Source organism: Lissotriton vulgaris, chromosome 3_1 (genome assembly GCF_964263255.1).
Source record: "Lissotriton vulgaris chromosome 3_1, aLisVul1.2, whole genome shotgun sequence".
Taxonomy (NCBI): domain Eukaryota; kingdom Metazoa; phylum Chordata; class Amphibia; order Caudata; family Salamandridae; genus Lissotriton; species Lissotriton vulgaris.
This window is the reverse complement of record NC_141689.1, coordinates 1,487,719,645-1,487,742,856: the sequence shown is the minus strand read 5'-3', so window position 1 is coordinate 1,487,742,856 and position 23,212 is coordinate 1,487,719,645.

Sequence of the window (23,212 nt, the reverse complement as noted above, 5' to 3'; positions counted from 1 at the left end):
GGACTGTAGTACACCCTGTTGAGGAACTTTAAGTGTACCAGTCTATGTCGGCCATTGAGGGAGAGTTTCCTAGTGTTAGTGCAGCAGTATCGCCACATATCGTCATCAAGAACAGTTTGCAGGTCAGTCTGCCATGCCAGCCGTGCCTTAGTGTATGTGTGCTCTTTGTGTGCCTGAGATAATTTGTACAGGTTGGACAATAGTATTTGGGGATAATCGCACTTGATAACGTAAGTGAATTCCGGAACTTCTGGAGGCTCGGCCATGTCTCCACCCAATAAGTCAGATAGAGCGCAGCGAACTCTATGAAAGGGGCAGCCACCGGGCCCAGTCCTCCGGTATCACAGGGGAGTATAGCAGAGCACCATCTTGTGCCTGCAGAAGAATGCGCCAGGTGTGGTTCGTGGCCGTGATTGAGTCCAGGACTCCAGTCCTACGATCTGTCGGCTGGAAGATCGTATGCGGAAGCGATAGAGGGCTGGCGAAGAGTCTTTCCATGTGCACATGTGGAATGTCGCAGTCTCCATATATCCAGGTGGGTAGATGAGCAACCTGGGCCACTCTGTAATATAATTCTAGGTCCGGAGCACTAAGCCCCCCCCATGGTGTAGGGCAACGTGAGTAGCATCGATTTGGCTCGTGGTTGTCCACCCGCCCAGGCTAGTTTAATCATAGAAATAAAAAACTGGGTAGCACGACCATTTTCATTATGGATATTCGTCCCATTAGGGAGAGCGGGAGCTTACACCAGGCCGCAACGTCATCTTCCAGTCTGCTAAAGGCAGTACCGTAGTTAGCTCTAAATAGGATCTCTGCATCGGTGTGAAGTTGGACCCCCAAGTACCTGACCGTGTCGGTGGTCCACTGTAGTGGGTACTCCATAATTGTGTGCTGTGTGATGGGAGTCAAGGGGAAGACTAGTGACTTTTACAAATTGACCTTCAAGCCCGATAGCGCACCAAATCGGACCACCTCTCTAAGTACCGAGGATGGGTTACTATCCGGGTCTCGGACGTACAGTAGGGTGTCATCTGCGTACATTGACACTACAATATTGTATCCTGGAAAGCCTATGCCCTCGTTCCAGTGGTACTCCCGAAGGGCGCATGCTAGTGGTTCCGCCACCAGGGCATATAGAAGGGGCAAAAGCGGGCACCCCTGCCTGGTGCCTCTACTGATGGGAAAGGAGTCAGTGAACAGGTTGCCCATTCGAAGCCGAGCCCGCGGCTGATTGTATAGTGTTCCTACCATCTGAAGGAAAGGCTGACCTAGGCCCATACTTTGCAGCAGCAATTGCATAAAAGGCCATTCTACTGAACTGAAGGCCTTTTTCATATCAAGGAATACTGCTAGTAAGCATGGGCGGAAAATCCTTGCCGCTCGCGGATTTTGCGTATTTTCGGTAAATTCGCAATCCGCGAACTCTCGCGAATTTACCGAAAATCCGCAAATTCGCACGCAGCGGATTTTTTTGCTTGGTGATACAATATTGCAGCATGCGGCGTTCACTTACCATCATTCAGCGTTTGCTGAGTTGTTTTTCTCGATATTTTACGAGTGCTGCGCCATTTTGGATCTTGCTGCGGGATCCCGCAGGAGTTTGGCGACGCATCGCGAGAGTTCGCAATTGCGAACATGTAGATGCGGCGGGCAGCAACAATCTTGCACTCGCGAAATTAAAAAATTTGCAATTCTGCACAAGAAATATACCAGCAAGCAGCATAAACCTTCTGAAAATGATGATTTTTATCAGAATAACTCCTCAGGTTGATATTTGCCTGCACTTTTTTGGATTTGAGGCCTTCTTGACTTTCTTTGGATCACTTTTGGATTAGAAATCAACTTTCACAAGTAAGTTTGTTTGGGGCATTACAGTTGCTGTTCTGCAGAAAAACGAGTTTTGCAAAACTGAAAGCACTCAGCAGGTGCAAAAGTTCACTCATCATTAGTAACCATTCCCTGTAGTGCTTCCTGAGGGGCCCCTCCAGAGTTCAGTTGCCTACGTTTGTTTGGGGCATTACAGTTGCTGTTCTGCAGAAAAACGAGTTTTGCAAAACTGAAAGCACTCAGCAGGTGCCAAAGTTCAAACTCATCATTAATAACCATTCCCTGTAGTGCTTCCTGAGGGGCACCTCCAGAGTTCAGTTGCCTACTTGCAACTATTCTATGACCCTGCTCTGACCCTCACAGCAGGCTCATAGAATAGCTACAAGTAGGCCACAAAGGTCCTGGGAAAAAAAATTGCACTGCAACAGAAATCAAATTACAGATAAGGAAGCAGGTGCCAGACAGGAAGTTTAAATTCAGTAACACATTAATCAACCCCAAATTAATTCATGTCAGTTGAAGCAGGGCAGGTGTGCTTGTTTCCCCTCCCCCCCCATAATCTACAGTGATGAATCAGAGGGTGGCAGTGATGTACCAGAGGGTGGCATGGGCGAATCAGAGGGTGGCAGTGGTGAAACAGAGGGTGCTGTGAACCTGTGATGATGAACCAGACGTAGAAACAACAAAGTTGCAACCGTTGCGAGCCGACAAGTAAGTTCACAATTGGGAACTGGTACAAAACCCTCGCGAACTGGCAGAAACCCTTGCGAACACAAAAAAAATTAAAAATCCGCAAATTCGCGAGAATTCACGGATTTTGCTGATTGCGAGTTCGCAAATACGCAAATTCGCGAACGCCAGATTCGCAAAATTCGCCCATGCTTAACTGCTAGTGCCTTCCTGTCCTGTCGCACATGTTGTATCGTGCCCAATACCGTCCGGATATTGTATACCAGGTTCCTGCTAGGGATAAATCCGGCCTGTTCTGGAGCTACCAGCTTTGGTGCAAGGAGCGCCAGTCGGGTGGCCAATACCTTAGCGCAGGGGTCTCCAAACCGGTCCTGGAGGGCCGGATCCATGCCAGATTTTTGGGATATCCCCATTGAGATACATGTAGTAATTTAAAAAATCTGGCATGGATCCGACCCTCCAGGACCGGTTTGAAGACCCCTGACTTAGAGAATAGTTTAGCATCGACATTCAGCAGAGATAGAGGCCTGTATGAGCTTCACTCATCTCGGGGTTTACCTGGTTTCAATATAGTGACCAGGAGCGCTTCCCTCATGGATTGGGGCATGCAGCCCTCCACGCAAATATCGTCAAAGAGAGCTGATAGGTGGGGGAGTAGTTGATCTTTAAAAGCTTTGTCGAAGCCCGCTGTGAGGCCGTCTGTGCCCGGCGCGCTGCCTGACTTCATACTGGACAAAGCCTCTAGTATTTTGTCTTTTTCTATAGGGAGCATAAGGAATTCCCTGTGCGTGTTGGTCAGTGTGGGAATGTCAATGTGGCTGAGGTAGTCATTTATGTCATCCTCTAAGTCCCCACTCTTTGATGTTTACAGTTCAGCATAGTAGGCCTTGAATACGTTCGCTATGTCAGTTTCGTCAGTGAGCACCTCTCCATCTGTTGACTTCACCTCTGTGATATGTTGTCACCCTCTCTTCCCTCCCAATATCATGGCCAGAACTGCACTGGGTCTTTCGCCCTCTCCGAACACCCTAGCAGTGGTGTATTTCCCCATGTGCCTGATTTCCGAGTCTGCCTCCTCATGATATTCAGCGAGTAGCGTCTTAGTTTCATCGCCTATCGAACTATCCGCTAGTCTGCTCTGTCTGCCCTCCAGGTCAGCCAGCTGTCTCTCAAGGTCGGCTAATCTCTGTCTAATGGACTTAAGTATTCCAGAATGTTTGGACATTGCTACGCCCCTTATATGTAGTTCGAATGCCTCCCATACCACTTGGAAACTGTCCACAGAGCCCACATTAGATTCAAAGAATACGTCTATTGCGTCAGCCAGTTCTCCTCTGAACACCGGGTCCAATAGGGAGTATGGTGGGATTCGCCATGTAAATGGCGGTATAGCCTTTCCCCGGATACGTATCTCCAAAAGCACCGGCGAGTGATCTGACAGGGTTCTAGGTAGTACTCTGCAGTCCCTAATTTGTCTTAACCTGGAGGAGGGAGCAAGCCAGTAATCTATCCTGGTGTGGATGTCACGGTAAGCGGAGTAGTGTGTGTAGCACCCCTGTTGTGGATTTCGGGAACGCCACACGTCCTCCAAGCCCAAACACATTATCACACTCGGCAACTCCAAGGCGGCAGCCGGGGGTCTACGATAAGGGCCAGCTGACCTGTCCAGTGCAGGGTTCAGGATGAGGTTGAGATCTCCCCCCCACAAAAGGCAGTTCGGGTCATATTGTTTGGCCTTGGCAGCGAGGGTCTGATAGAATTCTGGTGAGTCATAGTTGGGGCCCTATGTGTTAATAATTACTAATTCCAGACCTGGTCCAGTGCACTTAGATATAACAAATCTACCCTCTGTATCTGCTACTAGGGTTTGTAACGTAAGTTTAGATTTCGGATTCACCCAGGTTAATACACCCCTGGCGTGCGAAGTGAAGCCAGCAGCGGTAATATTGCCATCTAAGCCCCTACAACGCAGCATATTGCTGTTCATAATGAGATGAGTCTCCTGGATTAGAGCTATATCTATGTGTTGACGCTGCAGGTAACTGATTACTTTTCTGACTTTTCGGTGGTCATTTAGGCCACGGAAATTCCATGTGAGTGTGTTGAGTCTGGGAGTTTCAATCTCAGTGGTCAAGTCAGCCGGTCCAAAAGATCGCAGGGCGCCCCAAGTGTGAATATCACGCATGTCACTAATACGTGTATAGTGTCAGAAGTCAGATAGAACACCCCCCATTATTAACTAAACATTCCCTCCCCAAAATCCCTCTACCCCCACCCACAGCAGACCAACCCCAACACGGTCTTGCATGGATGAACCCCTTCCTCCTCCCTCCCAACCCTGTTAGCTAACTAGAAATCCCCCGAAGGGGGAAAAAAGTGCATACAGTGCGGGGGCCAAGGTTGCCAGGCAGTCAATAAGTATACTGAGTACAGTACTAGCCTGAGACCCGGCCCATAGACCACCACCTGGCATCTTTGCTTCGGCTAATGGAGACAGTCTAGCACCAATTAACCCGTGGTCCGCGCAGGCCAGGAGTGTACATTATGAACAGCCCCCCCTACGTATACCTCTTGCACTAATCACAATCTCAATAAACATATTAGCTATAAACCTAACAAGCTGGATTCATACATAACGTGTGTTACAGAATAATCTCACCAACATCGGTTTAAACCGTTAACCTGTTCTCGATCCGAGTTATTCTGTCCACCCCCAGCACGGGAGTATAGTGAGTGCCAGTTTCAATTCCAGTCCCGGGCCTGGCACAGTTCTGGTGATCGAGGTAGGTAAGCCCATCTTGAAACGTAACTAGTTCGTTGTCGGGCCTTGTCAGTCCTGTTCGTCGAGCTGACTCAGATTCCCTTCGCCTTCTGCTTGGATGCCGGCTTCTTTCCGATGTTCTTTGGACCACCCCTTCAGTGCCTGCTGCAGAGTTTTAGGGTCCGTGAAAATATGGGAGTGACCTTGCCGGCTAATTCTCAGTTTTGCAGGGTACAACATGGCATAATCGAGCCCAAGATCACAAAGCTGTTTCTTGTATGGGGCGAAATGCCTGCGCTCCTCCTGCACTTTGGCTGTAAAGTCTGGATATAGGGAGATTTCAGATCCCTCGTATTGCAGTTTCTTCTTGTCGTGGGCTAGTCGGAGGTCCGTGTCCCTGTCCCTGTAATTTAAGAGCTTGGCAATATTGGGCCATGGCGGGGCTCCCGGGCTGAGGTTCCGTGACAATTGTAAGTGGTGTTTTCGACTCGCACGAATATGGTCGAGTCTGGTATCTATGAACCGCAAATGACGAGTTTAGTAAGTGTGCGCAGTTTCGCTGTGCTAACTTAAACCGTTCGTTTGTTATGTGGGTTTCTCATCTGTACCCACGGGTTCCATCTTAGATACGGCATCCATTTTGTCTCTTGCCCTCAAGTAGCCAGCGAACGGACGCTGTCCGCTTCGCGACCCTGGGACTCCCAAGATATTTGCGGAAGACACATGTTCTTTGTAAGTGTCTTTATGAAGAGGGGGATGCTGCTGTAAAGCAGATGGCCCCGCTCGAGGCTCATCTTGCCGCACGGACTTATTGTCTCAGCCGTGCATCTCATTAGGCACGTCCCTTTGATGCCTGTATCTCGTGTTTCCCGATACCTCCCCTTTTACACCCTTTCCGATCTCCCCACTGTCTCCGTCTTCCTCTGCACCTGTCTTTGTTCCTATTTCGATCTGTTTTACTGCCGATTGGAATGCGCTAATGTTGGGAAGATGGGTTTTTACAGTTGGGAACCGCCAAATGTTTCCGCACTTATGTTCCGGACCTCATGTGTATCAAAGTGACCAAAGCGACCCCTCTGGGGGATAATGGTGGGAACCGGGTTGTAAACCTTTGTGTATCATGTTGTCTTATGGGTAAAAACTGTATAAAAGGAGCGATCCACAGAACCAATTTGAAGCAGTCTTCCCGAACTACACTCGATGTACTTCCTGTGATTTCTGTGTTCCCTGCAGCAAATAAACCTTGAATCTTTGACGTCGAAGGAAGTGTCCCGTGTCTCTGTGATTCGTACGCCGGAGCAGGTTACCCACGAAGGTTTCAGGTGTTGTGCCCTGGCACCGCTGGGTCTTAAAGAACCCAGTCCTTCAGTTGACGCCCAACGTTGGGCTGCATCAGTGGTACCGGTCCAAGCCCGACGATCGTGAGGAACTTCGTGTGAAATCTCCGAGGGAAGGTGCACTCCGCTTCATCGATCCTGTTGTCGAAATAAGTGGCCCGAAGACTTTTCCCGCGAAGATTCCCGCCTCCTGACGGCTGCGACGGACTGCTGCCCTGACTGTAGACCTGTTTTGGCGCCTGGCGTAGACCTTGGTAGAGCGAGACGATTGACGGGCCTTCCTGGAGACGCCATCGATCTTTGAGTTAAGTATTTGTGGGTCGCTCCCAGAGTTCTTGGTTGTTGACACTTTAGCGAGTGTTTTTGTTGTTAACGCTGTGTGAGTGTTTTTGTCGGTGACACTTTGCTAGCGTACTTTGTTGTGTTGTTTGACGACTGCAGCCGCCAAAAACCGAGGGTTTTGTTCTTTGCTGGGATTTGGTAAATCCCGTAACCCTTGAAGTTTGTGAAACTCGGCTAGTGTGCAAGATGCCTGGTCGCAGTACTTTGTTTAGTTGTTTCAGGCCTTGTGGTACGGATTCCCGACTGGAGGACTCGTGTCCGATACCTCCGGTTGGAACTCCCACTTATGAGCTCTATAGTAAACATGGGCTAGGCCCAATTACTTTTAATGAATACTGGATCAAATATACGAAGAAAGATGGTGACCTTCGTTGGCCACCTCATGGTAGCTTTGAGGCCCCGATCTTAGATAATCTAGAGGTTAAATTGTTCGAAAGAAAGTCAAGGCCGGCCATGTTTGATGCCTTTCGGTTGTGGCACAAAGAAGCCCGACAGAAAGAAATCAGGCAGACTAAACGTAATCAGCGAGATAATGTTGCTACCATAGTGAAGAAAGCAGAGCAATTTCAGCGTGACAAGGAGGTTAAGGATAAGGAAGTGTTTGACAGACTACAGCGTATGACCGTAGATAAATGTTATCCCGCTTTGCCTACGGAGTCGGAAAAGAAGGAAGAGCCAGTTGAGGATCCTTTAATGTCTTATCTTATGAAGTCGCCACCTCCGTACGTACAGGGTACCACTGTCCCTGTGATTCCCCCCGTACCTGTTCCTGCACCTATCCTTCCTTTGCCTGTTCCTCAACCTGCACCCGTTCTTCCGACTGTTCCTGCTCCTTCGTCTGTTTCTATTCCTACTGCTCCTCCGCTTCCACATACTCCTGCTCCCGCTACTGCTCCTGTTTTGTTAACTCCTGCTGTTGCTACTGTTTCTACCCCTTCTCTTGTTAGTCCTGTGTCCTATACTTCTCCCTCTACTCGTAGTCGCAATTCTCCTCTTGCGGCTAGCTTCTTTCACTCGCTCGGACCTGTTCTTGGGTCCGCTGGTTCCGATGGTCCTCAGAGACGTAGTCAGCTTCCTGGAAACAGAGAACGCGTTGCGCTATATAATATGGCGATGGGTTGGATGGTCAATCCCCTTAGAAGTCCACCCCGTGTTGTCCTCGAAACATTTTGTCAGTTTAATATACCAGCCCAGAGATACGTGTTTAACGAAATGTGTAAGTTCCTTCATGATCAGATAGCGGCCGATGCGCCTGACGAGGTGCTGACCGCCCTGTCTGATCTTCAGCTTCAGTTCGCGAATGGACTGATAGTGGATACCAACGTTCGACGTGCTGTTGAGCGGTTGTTATCTTTTCGTCCCACTCCGATACCTCATGCATTGTTTGTTGAGGATATTGAAAAACAGCCAGACGAGTCTGGCCAATATCCCATGCGGGAAGTTCCACTAGTGTGGATGCCAGGCGATGCTAATGCTATTCCTATTGTTCCGCCGCATTTCCAGAGAGTATGGATACATCTCCCGTGGAAGCGATCGGAAGTGTTGCAGGTGAAGCAATCTTTGCCTGACCCTCGCAAAAATCCTGCAGGGTATTACAAAGAATTATCGCAGCTCGTAGATGCTACAATCATGAATCTTGCCGATATCGATATGTTGTTCGGCAATGTCGTACCGCAACCTGTATGGGCTAAGATTCGGCAGGAAAATCATCCGAATGAATTAGGTGGTGATTGGGCTGCCATTGTGGCGGCGGATGGTTTACAAACTGGTGGAGCTAAACCTGAGCAGATGATTACTGCTCTTCCTCAACGAATAATAACGTTAATGAAAACTCTTATGCCAGCTATGAGAGTAAATTGGGACAAATTGTCAGCTTGTAAGCAAAAGAAGGACGAGAGTGTTTCCGACTTCTTTACAAGGTTCGAGGAAGCATTTATCGACCATACTGGTCAGGATATGAGCACTGAGGGTGGTCAAAGGTTGTTTGTGGATAAATTTGTTTCAAACTTACTGCCCGATTTGAGCAATAAATTAAAGAATTCGGAAAGTGCATGGGCCGTTTCTACCTCGGCTCAGATATTGGCTACGGCACAATATTATGAGAACAGAGAGAAAGAAGAGAACGACCGTGCTGATAAAAAAACGAAAGAGCTAAAAACTAAAGTGCTGTTGCAACAAGCATATCCTCCGCGTTCCAATCAGAATGCATCCCAACAGAATAGATCGCAGTCGCAATCGAATCGATCGCAGCCACGTAATGATTCCTCCTCCCAAAGATCATCGTTAGGGTACAATCAATGTGCTTATTGTAGACAAGAGGGTCACATTAAATTGAATTGTCCTGTTCTAAATGAACGTAATAGTGGTAACTCGTCTAGAGGAGGTCGTGGTGGTTCGCAGCAGGCATCACGTGGTAGAGGTCGTGGTGCTCAGAACGATCGCTCAGATAACTCATCCAATTCTAATAATTGTTTCGATCAACGTGGATCGTCGCAAGGACGATCTGCGCAGTACAATGTAGACGATTATTACGTCGATCAGGGAACTGACGACAGTAATTACTAGGACAGCCAAAGACAAGGAGAGGGAGTGGTATCAGTTCCGGTTGATCAGAGAGGGCCTTACGTCGCAGTTGCTACATCGGGCGTCGTTGAGCCTTTTCTGTTGGACACTGGTGCAGCGAAAAGTTCTATCATGCATTCGAAACTCCCTGGCGCACCTTTGTCTGGCTTAACAAATGTTTCCGTTGGATTCTCTGGCGCCCCTGTTAGCAATCCAGTTTCACGCCCTTTGCCCCTTAAAATTGGGCCACGTGAGTTAGAAGCACCGTTGATCCTAACCACAGGTTGTGGTGAAAATCTTTTGGGCCTGGATTTGCTTAAACGGTTGTATGCAACTTTGTATTGTTCTCCTGCGGGTGTAAAGCTTACGTTAGGAGAGAGGGTTGTCTCTCCCATGTACTTGTCTCTCGATAAGCTTCCACCGGAATTGAGTTCTCTTCCTGCGTCTTTGTGGGCAACGGGTCCCAATGATGTGGGCCTGCTTGATATCTCACCATATGTTGTTCAGTTGAAATCTAATGTGCGATTGCCACGTATTCCCCAATACGTATCTCCCTTGATGGTGAACGAACACTGTTAGCGATCATTTATGATTTGATCGAGAAGGATGTTATTGAAGAGACTCGGGGAAACGTGTGCAACAGCCCTGTACTGCCCATTCTTAAACGTACTGATCCTTCAAAACCGCCTGTTTATCGCTTTGTTATCGATTTACGGGAGGTGAATAAAATTGTGGTTCCTCAATTTCCTGTTGTGCCTGACATCACGGCATTACTGACTCTGATTCCAGCTTCTGCATCATGGTTTTCGGTGATTGACTTGAAGAATGCGTTTTTCAGCATCCCGATTGCCGAGGAGAGTAGAGACCTTTTCGGTTTTTCTCTCGGTGGACGTAGCTTCCGGTTCAAACGCGCTCCTCAGGGCTACTGTGAAAGTCCATCGATTTACAGTCAAGCCTTGAAGGGTCAACTGGATGCGTTTCGGTTGCCGGTCGGTGCGGCCTTAATCCAATACGTCGACGACCTATTGGTGGCTGCTGATACTCAGGACATTTGCAAAATTGCTACGGTGTCGTTGCTGCAACATCTCTGTGAGTTAAATCACAAGGTGTCACCTTCTAAACTCCAATATTGTTGTCAAGAAGTAACCTATCTAGGTCACTTATTGTCAAAGGAGGGAAGGAGATTGACCCCAGAGAGAATTGCAGCGATTGCGCGAATGGCTGTGCCAACAACCCAAAGAGATGTGCGTGCCTTTCTAGGTATCACGTCGTACTGCAGGCAATGGATTCCTAATTTTTCATTGCTAGCGAAACCATTAGTGGCTCTTACGTGCAAGGATGTTTCAACTCCTTTACCATGGACGGAAGAATGTCAGACAAGTTTTTCTGAATTGCGTGATTCATTGTGTTCGGCTCCTGTGTTGGGTACTCCTGACTACAGTAAGCCTTTTACATTATATGTTCACGAGAGGGAAGGTTGTGCTTTGAGTGTTTTAATGCAACCTTTTGGTGGTAAACAGCGTCCATGCGCATATTTTTCCTCGACCTTGGACCCAGTAGCTAGAGCATTGCCGAGTTGTTTGAGAGCAACTGCGGCAGCTGCGGTCTCCATCCGACAATCAGCAGGATTGGTCATGGATAATATGCTTACGGTGATGGTTCCGCATGCAGTCGATACTCTTTTGAATCGTACGAAAACTCAGCACTTGACGAGTGCAAGGTTGTCTGGGTACGAGTTGACGTTGTTGGCAAGCCACATTCAAATAAAACGTTGTAATGTTCTGAACCCGGCAACTTTGTTACCAATTAGCGCAGAGTCAGATGAAGTAGCAGAACATGATTGCTACTTGAGGACAGAAGAGGAAACGAAAGGTCGAGTGGACCTTAAAAACACCCCATTGGAAGATCCGGACGGTATACTGTATGTGGATGGGTCATGTTTTAAGTTGCCGAATGGCGATGTGACTACTGCTTATGCTGTTGTAACATTGGATACTGTTGTTGAGACTGCAAGATTAAATCAGAATTCTGCCCAAGCTGCAGAGCTGATTGCTCTTACTAGAGCGTGTGTGTTAGCGAAAGGGAAACGTGTGAATGTGTTTACCGATAGCCAATATGCGTTTGGTGTTGCACATAGTTTTGGACGATTGTGGAGAGAGAGAGGTTTCTTGACGTCGCATGGCACGAAGATTCAGCATGGACAACTTGTGAATGATCTCTTGGATGCACTGACGTTGCCTAAGCAAGTTGCGATTGTTAAATGTAGTGCGCATCGTAAGGTGACGGATGATGTTGGTCGTGGTAATGCGTTTGCGGATGAGATTGCTAAGGAGACTGCCCGGAACCTTAGCACTCGAATATATGTGACGAGTTCAGTTAGGTGGCCTACAGAATCGAGTATGTGTGAGGACACTATCGAGAGTGTGAAAGCAATTCAGGATGAAGCCACCGACATTGAAAAGACGAAATGGAAAGAAAGTACGGGAAAGTTGGATGCGAATGGTTGTTGGATTGATTTGTCTGATCAGAAAAGATGGATGTTACCGGATGCGTATGTGCTGGCTGTTGTGACAATGGCACATGGGTTAGCACATATTAGCGCAAAAGGTATTTGCAAGTTGCTATCTCCTGTATGGAAGAATGATGGTATTACGAAATGTGCTGAACGTCTGGTGAAGAATTGTATGGTGTGCATGATGTACAACCCTGGCAAAGGAACCCCAACTCCTCCTGGCAGTTTTGCTCCCCCTTCATGTCCCTTCGAGGTGATTCAATTGGACTTCATCCATATGGAGCGATGCAATAACCTGAAATACGTTTTAGTTGTGGTTTGCGCATTCTCCCGATGGATCGAGGCCTATCCTCTCAAAAACAATACTGCTTTGTCTACCGCGAAAATCCTGCTGAAGGAATATTTTCCTCGGTATGGAATGCCCAGAGTCGTGTGGTCAGATAACGGAAGTGAGTTTGTGGGTAGTGTGATGAAGAGTGTGTGTAAGGGCCTTGGAATTAATCAGAAATTCCACAGCGCCAATCATCCCCAGTCAGCTGGATTGGTTGAGGGGTACAACGGCACCCTTAAACTAAAGCTAGCGAAGATTCAGGCTACGACTGGTCTTTCGTGGCCTGACGCTTTACCTTTAGCATTGCTGTCAACTAGGGCGACTGTACACTCCCGAGTAGGGCTTAGTCCCTATGAAATAGTGTTCGGCCGTCCTGCGAATGTGTGGGGGGTTCCTAGGCCAGGAATATTCTGTGATCTTGAGTACCCAATGTTGGTCGATTATCTACATGACTTGACTGCTAAACTGAGGTTAATTCACCAACAGGTTTACGACGCATTGCCGACGCAGACGGAGGGTCCAGGCCACCAGCTCCAGCCCGGAGATTGGGTGGTGACGAGAAATTTTTCACGCAAGAATAACCTGGACCCGAGGTTTACTGGACCCTACCAGGTGCTCCTGGCCACGAGGACTGCTGTTCGTCTCGAGGGACGCAAGAATTGGGTGCATGCCACCCATACCAAAAGAGTCCCCATCCCGTTGCCAGCAGACTCGTGGGTGAGGAAAGGCATTGCATCAACTGAAACCGAAGGATTGCCGGCGTTTGTACCTTTCAGCGACGCACAGCCTGTCGGAGAATCCTCAGTGCAGCAGAAAGACACTGTTGAACAATTGTCAGCAAAAGACTCAAGACCAAAACATTCAACTGATCAGCAGGACGCTGTCCCTTCAACGGATCCTTTGTTTGACGAACAGACACGTCCTGGGAAAACTCGATACTTTTTGCGATCTAGCACTAAAGACTAATAAAAGATCCTGCTTTGCTGTATTGACAACTGCATTATCCCGTTTTCCGTGATCAGTTTTGAACATTCGTATCATTGTAATTATTTTGTATATATTCGTTGAGCTTTATTCCTTACACTTTTTGCTTCCTCAGCTGAGAGACATTGTTTTGCATACATATATACTGTGTATTAAAGGCCGTAGGGCCGCGCGCGTACTTCCTTCTGGATAGTAGGTCTTGACGCTAGGTTAAAGGCCGTCGGTTCCTGGGAACTCCTAGGGATTGACTATTGCTACCCAGAACGAAGTGCGTCAAGAAACGTTGCGGACGGTCGTAGGGAATGGCATTCTCGAAGCTGAATGATTTGGAAGGAGCTCAGGCTCACAGATTCAAGCTGCAGCAACTCAGTCGTACCAAATGTTTTATATTCCAACTATTCGTATTGTTTTTGACTGCTTCTGCATTATTGGCGGGTGGGGTGTATTACACGATGTCTTACTTCTTACCTTCTGCTACACCTACTCCTACTTCTGATCCTAAACTTACCTCCACTGTTTCTCCTCATTCCTTTCATATGCTACCAGAACACGAACAGGCTAGACGTGTAGAATTCCGCAACAATTCCTTTATTCAGCTCCTTCATCAGCATCAGTTAGTGGTTAACACTACTAATTGTTGGGTGTGTGGGTTGATGCCACATACTACGGATAAGGGAATTCCATATCTGGTGTTACCGTATAGTTCCCAAGGGTCTGCTCGAGCATTTCAGACAATGTTTCGAAGCGCACTGGGTTTCCACCCCATTCGAGAACCACGTTCCCCCTACTCTGGTCCTACCTCGTATCAAAAACCTTTGTCGATAGCAATAGAGGATTTAGATAGCGATATCTATGATCCCTCGCTTATTCCTGAAGAAGAGGTACAAGCCTATAGAGTCCTAAGTAGAGGTGAATATAGTGCGTTCACCAGCGAAAAGCAGCTTAAAAGCTCGCCTCCAATATGGGTCGTACCCCACACTGGTAATTTTTGTCTCATGGGTCGTGGCCGAAGATCGCAAGCCCGACTTGGAGCGAGTGCTTGCACTGAAAATTACATTCTGCCGATGTTCTCGTCCCCTGTGTTTCTGGCTGCCAAGGGTACATACTTTATCTGCCATGATCGTGCATACGCATGGTTGCCCGCTGACTTCATGGGCTCATGCTTCATTGCGAATCTGTTGCCTCCGACGTTCACTGTAGATGCCGATTATCATAAGACTAGAGTTGTGCGAGGCGTAATTAGCGAAGAAGATACTGCCGGTCAAAAGGCAGGAGACTTTTTCAAGGGTTTCCTCCTGTTTTGGGGACCTATGGTTAATAGTAGGAACCTGAGACAGTTGACTCGAGTGGTAGAATCGACAGCTAATATTACTGCCAGTGCCCTTGGTAATATCACCACTGAACTTCAGGCGGATAGACTTATGACGTTACAAAACCGTATGGTTTTAGATGTCATCTTAGCAGATCGAGGTGGGGTATGTAAGGTGATCCATTCGAGCTGCTGCATTTTCATTCCAGATAACGCTCCGACTGTCTATCAAGCCATCTCGAGGTTGCATAAGATCTCCGAATCCATACACGTGGATGTAGGGGATTGGACGCTACTTGGATGGTTTTGAGGCCTGATGTCGACTTGGGGTTGGAAGATTCTGATGATCATCGGAGTTGTTGTGGTGTTCCTGTTCACGTGTTGCCTTTGTGTGCAGTGCGGTCCTGCCTTATGTGGCCTCTGTGCTACAACGTGTATGAGACAGCCACCTGCTACCAAGGGGACTCGGTTGGACAGAGCTATGCTACAGCAACATCTCGATGGTCTGATGAATATCGAATATGATTCCGACTAGTGCTTGCCTACATGAGGGCAAAAGGAGCGTCTGAGGTTCCGTGACAATTGTAAGTGGTGTTTTCGACTCGCACGAATATGGTCGAGTCTGGTATCTATGAACCGCAAATGACGAGTTTAGTAAGTGTGCGCAGTTTCGCTGTGCTAACTTAAACCGTTCGTTTGTTATGTGGGTTTCTCATCTGTACCCACGGGTTCCATCTTAGATACGGCATCCATTTTGTCTCTTGCCCTCAAGTAGCCAGCGAACGGACGCTGTCCGCTTCGCGACCCTGGGACTCCCAAGATATTTGCGGAAGACACATGTTCTTTGTAAGTGTCTTTATGAAGAGGGGGATGCTGCTGTAAAGCAGATGGCCCCGCTCGAGGCTCATCTTGCCGCACGGACTTATTGTCTCAGCCGTGCATCTCATTAGGCACGTCCCTTTGATGCCTGTATCTCGTGTTTCCCGATACCTCCCCTTTTACACCCTTTCCGATCTCCCCACTGTCTCCGTCTTCCTCTGCACCTGTCTTTGTTCCTATTTCGATCTGTTTTACTGCCGATTGGAATGCGCTAATGTTGGGAAGATGGGTTTTTACAGTTGGGAACCGCCAAATGTTTCCGCACTTATGTTCCGGACCTCATGTGTATCAAAGTGACCAAAGCGACCCCTCTGGGGGATAATGGTGGGAACCGGGTTGTAAACCTTTGTGTATCATGTTGTCTTATGGGTAAAAACTGTATAAAAGGAGCGATCCACAGAACCAATTTGAAGCAGTCTTCCCGAACTACACTCGATGTACTTCCTGTGATTTCTGTGTTCCCTGCAGCAAATAAACCTTGAATCTTTGACGTCGAAGGAAGTGTCCCGTGTCTCTGTGATTCGTACGCCGGAGCAGGTTACCCACGAAGGTTTCAGGTGTTGTGCCCTGGCACCGCTGGGTCTTAAAGAACCCAGTCCTTCAGTGCGTGGGCGAGGGCCTAGCGAGCGGTGTGCCCGGTCCACAATGGGAAGAAGGCATTTTCTCCCAGTAGTGTGACAAGGAGTTTCTCAACGAACTTTTCCAGGTTGCCCATTGGCGTCATCTCCGAAACCCCTGTGATTCGTATGTTGGAGCGTCTCGAGCGGGCCTCTAAATCCTCTGCCTTATCCTGTATGACTTGCAGTAGCTTGCTTATTTTCTTGCAATCATTGTCAAGTTCCGCTTGAGCCTCCTCTACCTCTGTTAGGCGTCGCTCGGACATGTCCAGATGCTCCGCATGTTTGTCTACGCGCTCTGCCATATGGTCCATTCGATAAGTGAGGGCATCTATTTTAGTGCCTATAGAGGCCATACTGTCTTGCAGGCCCTTCTCCATCGATAATAGCAAGGTTTTCATATAGGAGAAGACCGAGTTCTCTGCGCCGCCCTCTTGGTGGGCCTGGTCCGCCTCTTGGGTTTCAGAGGGCTTGGTTCGGTGGTTCTCGAAGGGGAGTTTACTCTGAGTCTTGTCCCCTTACCCCATAACGGCATCTGGTCTGGTGGTGTTCTTGGGGCCAGTACCACAAGGTTTGGGGGTTGCACGTGTCGTCCGATAGTGGGGTAACACACCGAGTGGCACGTTGTGAGCTGCGTCCAGCAGTGACCCACTCCTGGCGGACTATTGGAGTTCCCTAGATCTCAGGGCGATGGTAGGGCCCACGCGGGGAGTTGGGCAAAAAAGATCCCTCCGGAGTACTCGGGGCATCGCTTCCTCCCTGGGCATCCTGAAGGCTCAGTCAGCAAGGCTGACTCCCCTCATGCTCCTGCGAGCCAATCAGGGACAACTCACTGCTCCACCGGGCAACGCGTGGCAGGCAAGGCCCAGAGTCTGCTGAGGGATTGTTTACACGCCAAACGCTGTCTTCAGGCCTCAGCGACCTGCCGTGCGCCGATGTGATAAGGTCCACTGCCCAGATGTAGAGTTGGGGCGCGTTAGCTCTCCAGCAGTGTCTGGAATTGTTACTTACTGATGCACGTGTTTCCAGGTAGGTGCAACTGGTGAGGAGCTTCACGGGCAGACGGGCTGCAGGTGCTGGAGAGGCCTCTCCCTTGTTGCTATGCAGGCGTATGCGTGCAAGGGCCTCCGATGGACTGCAGCCCCCACAACGCGATATTGAACCGAGGGGGGGGTGGAGGAGGGAGGCTGTGGGGATGCCCGGGTGTTGTGCGCCTCACCTCCTCATGGGTCGTGACTTTTGCCCCCCGGGCACCGAGGATGCGATGCCTGCCGGACTAGGCCGTCTCCCCCTGGCCTCACGTCGCAGCACGTCCCCGGCGTCTGGCACATGCAAGGCCACGGACTAGTGGCCTCATCCGCGGTCCGGGTCGTCTTGGGCACCGGCGATGTTCAACGCCCCAAGGGTCCTCAATTCGGCCCCCGCTGCACACCGGAGAGTGGCTGGTGCCAGCTGGTGCTTTCCTGCTGTGAGAAAGACAGCCGATGTAGGATTGCTAATGGATTATTAAGGCGGTGGCACGGAGCTCGGGAATTACGCATCCACCATCAGTGCCGGCAAGCTCGGCCCCCGTACATTTCTTTTGCTTGTGTTTGTAAATTCATCATTTCTACTAAAGGCACTCTAGAAAGTATTAAATCACAGTTAGAATAGAAATATTCATAATGTTCTTGTCTAACAAGTGAAAGCAGTATGCAACAGGAAATTGCGTATGATACTGGTATGTAATAATATGTGACCTCTTCAATTACTGGCAAATGAGCAAAGACATAACAGTTCTTTGTTCCCATGGTGTGTGTATATTCCTGTACTAATCTAGAGTAAACGTTAGTTGTGTAATCTTTTTCTTTGTAGCTTGTAAATAAGGCTTCCAATTGCTCTTCATCATTCATGTATTTATGTGTTTTAGTTATGTTTGTAGACTTAATGTCTTCTTTCTCAGTAGCACTATTGTAATCATTATTATTGATATTATGAAAATTGAACACATAATATTGTTGCACTTATTTCCAAAGCAACACATGTTTATCTGAAGCCAAACTATATGCAGCAGGGTTCAAAATGTCAGCGCATATTTCTGTATTTCTTTTGTGATTTACAGTATTAAATGCCCATGCGGCCTAATGTATATAGACAAAACAGAGCGCAAGATCAAGGTGAGAATAACTGAATATAAAAGTATGATTCAAACCAAGAATCTTAAATCTAATCTAGCTGTACAATGGATGGAACACAATCATAATATAGCACAACTTAGATTTATTTTCTGGAAACTCTGCGCATGAGCGTTGACACAGACAACTCAAAACTGTTATCCCAACGTGAGATCTAGTGGTTAAAACAGTTTAACACTATGACCCCGAATGGGGTGAATGATAAAATGGACATGATTTGCTTTCTTTAATTTGTGATGTGCACAGTGTAAAAGGTTGCTTTTGTTTTTCATTCTGCAATGTGTCACATAAACTATGTATGTACAGTATCATTTGAGTAGGTTTATCTACATATCATATTAACCTGGCCACAATTTGGCGTTATATGGTGTTGTACCCTGACCTCGCCCTTACAGTTTACAGAATGGCATCATGAGATATTTCTAACTAGGCAATGAGAGTTTTTCTTCACCTACAAATTCCTGTTCTCCGCAACAGTCACTTTTGTGTTCATCACGTGGTGTACCTATTCTAACTCTTATCAGCCTTCACTTGTCTGGCTAGTGTCTTTTTTTTTACACTGATAGTGGTTCATCATTGCAGTTTTGTTCCAGTTTTCTTTCATCTGTTACCATCACCGAGACTCAGTATGACCATCATTGCATGTTTATCAGTAGTACCAGGTTCGCTGACCTCCTCATGGCATTCTCTTTTCGCTTTGCTGCTAGCCACCGGGGATGTCCAAAGCTACTGTACTATGTTTGTTGTTCTTATTATTTTCATAGTTATAGGAGGCTCCATATCACTGCAGTAACACGTTGTCCCATTTGTATTCTGTATGACCATTAGGGTCTTGCTTTTCGGTGTTTCTGACTTTGGCACTTTATTTTACTGTGGAGATCAACCCAACAAGGCGTCCATGTTGAGTTTATATTGTCCAATCCGCTTTCTACTTTTTAGTGCCATTTCTCATGGTTGCAACATTGTTGAAAATGCTTGCAGAAGCACCTTGTTTTTTTTTTTTATATTTATATTTATATTTTCTGAACCTGTTAGCACTGCGCGTTGTAGCGTTGGAGGTAAGACAATCTGTTTTGCCCTCGCAATTATCAGGCATGATATTTTTACATGGCAATTATGCCTCGTTTACATCCTGCGTCCAGTTTCTATTTCTCGGCGCCGCTTTAAATACTGGCAACCATATTCATGTGGTTTTACCTGAACATGACGTGATTAGCGATCCACGAGCACCCAGATACTCTGGTAGGTTTTGTGACCACTGGATAATTTAAGTTCACTTATGTTGGTCATGACATCTGTGTGACCACTTTTTGGTGTATTTTTTTATTTGTTTATTTCAGCGTTCGCAGTTTACATGGTTTAGCTTGAGGTTACAGTGGAGTTCGCGACTCGGCTCTCAGATACATTGAAAACCCAGGTATTTGGATGTTTTCATGGTGTAGTCTTTGTATTACACGGGGTAGTACAATAATCCATGGTTTAACACATATTTATTTTTCTTTGTTACACTCCACAGTACGATTGTGTGTGCATTGACCTTCATGATTACCATTCACGCTTGTTAAATAGGACATTGTGCTTCACTTTCAGTAAGCACTGTCATTTCGCTTTATATTTGAACGGTGTTGCAGCACCAGGTGTTTAGGTTGTCAGGTGTTCATTTTCACTCTCTTATTTCTCCCATGTTTCACAGGATCATGATCAATATGTGGTTTTTCACAATTTTTCTGGCTCTAGTTCTGATTAACCTTTAATCTGCATCATTACCCTTTGTTCTTTTATCAAATTTGTTTCCATTTGTTCTTTCTTTCACATTTCTGTGTTATGGTTCTTATCCTTGTATATATTAGAGCATTATTTACCGATAAAGTTCCATATTTGTTTGAATTGATAGAGGCCCCTAAGAAGGGATCCATTATCCCGAAATGTATTGGGCATCATTTATAACAGAATGTTGAAGAATGACATGATCTCAAAGATTAAATTCAAGAAATGTTGTATATAATTCTTTGAAACAAATTGGATATTGTTACAACCAATTTATCACATCTTGTGTTAAATGCGACATATCACACAATTCAATAAATCATTGAATGTAAATTGAGAAGCATACAAGTTGTAATAATTGCATATTTGTGCATATCTTTGGATTACGTGTGAAGTTGAACTCCCGCTGTGCATCCAGGCATCAGGTGAAGTGTCACTTGTTTGTTTTGATTTATTATAGCAGAGGTAGGAAACCTCCTCCTGGTTTGCATGCATGCTAGAGAAATTCCAGTAATCATTTCATTCATGTGTAAGGAAGAGGTGTGTGCAACACAATTTATTTAACAAACAGAACTTACCACATCAGTCAATCCTTTGCATTAATCGAGTATCAAATCATCTGTGATGATCACAAGTGCATTTGCAGGTTCAGCAGGCAGTCCAATGGCCCGTCGCATGAGAATTTGATGAGGTGATAGACCAGTCTTTCTATAAGGGATACTTTGAATCCTCATCAGCACCAAAGGTACAGCTTCTGGCCATTTCAGTGATGTTACAGCACAAACTTTCACTAGTCAAGACTTTGTAGTCTCATTCAGTTTGTTTCTCTATACCTGAAGCCTCAGGTCGATAGCTGCAGCACAGTCTTTGCTCAATCTGCAATGCTGTGTAAATCATTTTTTGGTCCTCATTGTTAACGTGGGTACCCCTATCTGATTCTGGAGAAACCAGCAATTTATACCTGGGTATCAATTCTCACAATAACAGTTTTGCTACAGTGAGACTATCATTTCTTCTGTTTGGGTAGGCCTCCACACATATCGGGAAGAGACATACAATGACCAGGACCTATCTCAGCCCATTGCAAGCAGGCATCTCAATACATCTGATCTGCATTCTGTTGAAAGGACCACCAGATCTCCCTATGTGACTCAGTGCAATTTGTGTTCTTTTCCCTTCATTCATTTATTTATATGTCAGACATCGATGACACACTTCTTCTGAAAGCGTCCCAAACTTTGGGTTGTACCAGTTTTGTCAAAAGAGTTGTTTCACAGAGTTCCTCCCATGGAGTGTATGTATCCGTTAAAGTATATTGTCGTTGAAACATCAAACGATCAGGCAACAGTTGTCTCCCACCAGCTAACATCGTGATATCATGTGTATTTTGCTGACAACCTGCTCTGATCTAGCTTTATTGTTTTGCTTCTGAAACATTTTCCTGTACTCTTTTCAATTCATCCCAAGTCTCTCTCACTGTCATCAACATAGAAAATGAAGTGTTCTCTTCAGACTGACATGTGAAAGTTCCAGTAAATTTACAGGTCAGCAGGGCAAAATATTGTGCAGCTGAATCAGAATACCTATTTCTCATAGCAATGTAGCTATTACCATTTCGATGGGCTGCACACTTAACAACTGCAATTTCGGTAGGCAACTGGAAAGCTTCCGATAAATCTCTCACCTGTACCCCATTCCTAACTGGGGTTCCGGAACAGGACATAAAACCTCTTTGTAACCACGATTGCCCAAAATCATGGACAGCAACAAAGCAGCACTGACTATCTGTAAATATAGTCACTCTTCTTTGAACAGTTAAACTACATGCTCTGCTAAGGGAAATCAATTCTGCATCCTTTGCTGATGTAGCCTCTTGAAGCTATGAAGCTTCAATGACATAATTTATTGTACACGCAGCATAAGCTGCTGTCAGGCTACCTTAATTATTTCTCAGATATGAACCATCCATAAAAATTGGGAAACAACAATTACAATGCATCTTTTACAACGCACTACCTTTACAACAAAACTTTTACAACGCAAAATCCATTACAACGCATGCCATTACAGCGCAACCATTACAACGCATGTCACTACAACACATACCATTACAACGCATGTCATTACAACGCAGTCATTACAACGCATACCACTACAACGCATATCTACACTATCCAACACTTACCCTACTGTTGCACCCCCTGGAGTTAGAATAGTAATTTTTACCACTACACTATCCAATACTTACCCTACTGTTGCACCCCCTGGAGTTAGAATAGTAATTTTTACCCCTACACTATCCAACACTTACCCTACTGTTGCACCAACTGGAGTTAGAATAGTAATTTTTACCCCTACACTATCCAATACTTACCATACATGCAATGTAATGGTATGCGTTGTAATGGTATGCGTTGTAAATGTAGTATGCGTTGTAGTGGAATGCGTTGTAAAGGTAGTTTAAAAGAATTTGTTGTAATGGCATGCGTTGTAATGGAATGCGTTGTAATGGATGTTGCGGTGTAAAAAATGTGTTGTAAAGGTATGCGTTGTAGAAGTATGCGTTGTAAGGACATACATCCATAAAAATTACATAGTCAGCTTATTCAGGGGTTCATTTTTAATATCAGGTCTAGGCTTTATGCATAAATACGTGACATCTCTTCACTACAACATTTTCTGATGAAAAACATCTTCTGCTCATATTTCGTAAGTCTGTTATGAGTCATGTATTGGGTCTTGGTTTGTGTCATTAGTAATTTGACAGAGTGAGGCACCATTACAGTTAGAGTATTCTATCACTATGCTCTCACTCTTTTCCAGACAAGTGCTCACTGTGGCAACAGCTTTAAGACTGTTGGGTAGCCCTGCAGCAACATGGTCAAGGGTGGTCGAGAAGCATGCCATGGGTTTTTGAGTATAACCATGCATTTGAGTTAGCATAGAGAGAGTGCAGCCCTCCCTCTCACTGCAAAATAATGTACACTCTTTACTGTAATCTGGCATTCCTAGTGCTGGGGCACAACAAAGTTTTTCTTTCGGCGCTAGGAAGGCTTTCAAACATTTGTTGTTCCAAGGAAGTGGATCAGACACATCCTTGTGTATCAGCATCAGAAAAGG